Here is a 1,555-nt window from a genome sequence, read left to right on the forward strand (position 1 = left end):
TTTATAGAAGGTGCACTGCTCTGAGAACTCACTTCACTAGAAAGATTTTTATTAGATCTAGGGGGAAAAATTGGCAATGTATATTTTTTTTCCAAGAGAATATTCTACAACTATTTATCATATTAGCCATTTATTGACATTTGACACTCATTAGTCTCCATTTACATATATGATCCTCAATCATCCACACAAGGGAGGACACAGACTATGAAAACACAGATCTAAGATGAAGGGTATGAGAAAGGTCAATATCTCTGAGATAAAACTCTTGGAGGAACAGGGCCACCCTATTTCTCTAAGCCAAGCTTTATACACAAACATTACAGCCATAAACTCTTAAGCAGTAAGCATATCTTTTTATTGAAAGCTATCATGGACATCTTCTGGAGTATCTGCCTCATACATAAAAAAGTCAATGACCCCTACCTCCTTCCTCAGGGAAATACATCCTCTCTAACTCACTGAATTGCCTTCTTGGCATATCTTTGGAATCAATGACTACATTTGATTTAACCAGAGTAGGCATTTGATGCATACAGTTTTATCCCTGTATGTCTGGAATTGAAACAAAGAGTCAAGTTAGTTGAGGCCTCAAACAGAAATCTGGAGGTGAAGCATGGCCATTTCTCTCCACCATAGATCAGGGATGTAGAGAGAACCACTACACAGATAGAGAGAACAAGCAAGGCATGAAACAAACACACAGAGTCAAAAATAAAATCCAGAGAAGCCACAGGGCTTTTACACTTCTGCGTCCAGTCACTTCCTGAAGTTTGGCTGCATTATTGCCCTTGAGTTCCAAGAGATAATCCTGTTCTTTAAAATAAATTCCCTGTCTTTTCATAGGTGAGACTAAGTTGGTTTCTGTTAACTTGAAATTTAAAGAGTATTACAGTCCCTCGAAATCTCTCAAAGAGCTGCCCCCGAAGGCTCCCACCTACTGCTGTCTCCACTGAAAATGTTTTCTACTAGTCCTGCATTCAGATCCCTGTCCTTTAGGGACTATTTCAGAGGAACTTGGCACCTGGCATCTGTAAGATTTGAGAACAGAGGACACCTTAGGCAACACAATTCACACATCAGTTTTGCAGAAGTGAAATGTTTGGCCTAATTTCTCAAAATAAAGTCATTTTTATGGGTGGTTAAATTCCTCCTGTCCCAGTTGCTGAATGGTTTCATGTAAACCTTGAAGCCTGCAGGGATTTGGTCCTCATCCCAGATGCTATCCAAACTTTAAGGGACAAAATGAGGCTTAATAGATACCTATTTGGTGCTTTCACTTATTAAATGAGTATTGAAAGTGTGTAAAGACAGATTATTCAATATTTTGCCATGTACAGAATGTTTGCATTCAGAGTGCTTCATTTGATCCTTGCAATAATCCAGTGGGAAAGACAGAGTAAGATCCTGTATTCCCGTTTTACAGACTTCAGAGGTGTTGAGTGATTTGACCTAGGAAAACGGCACTGGATTCTGAGCTCCTGAAGTAAGTAGTATATCTAACTACTCCTAATATGCTAATCACCCTGCAGAGTAACTGACACATAGTGTTTCA

This window comes from Rousettus aegyptiacus, unplaced genomic scaffold (assembly GCF_014176215.1).
Source record: "Rousettus aegyptiacus isolate mRouAeg1 unplaced genomic scaffold, mRouAeg1.p scaffold_m13_p_5, whole genome shotgun sequence".
NCBI classification, from domain to species: domain Eukaryota; kingdom Metazoa; phylum Chordata; class Mammalia; order Chiroptera; family Pteropodidae; genus Rousettus; species Rousettus aegyptiacus.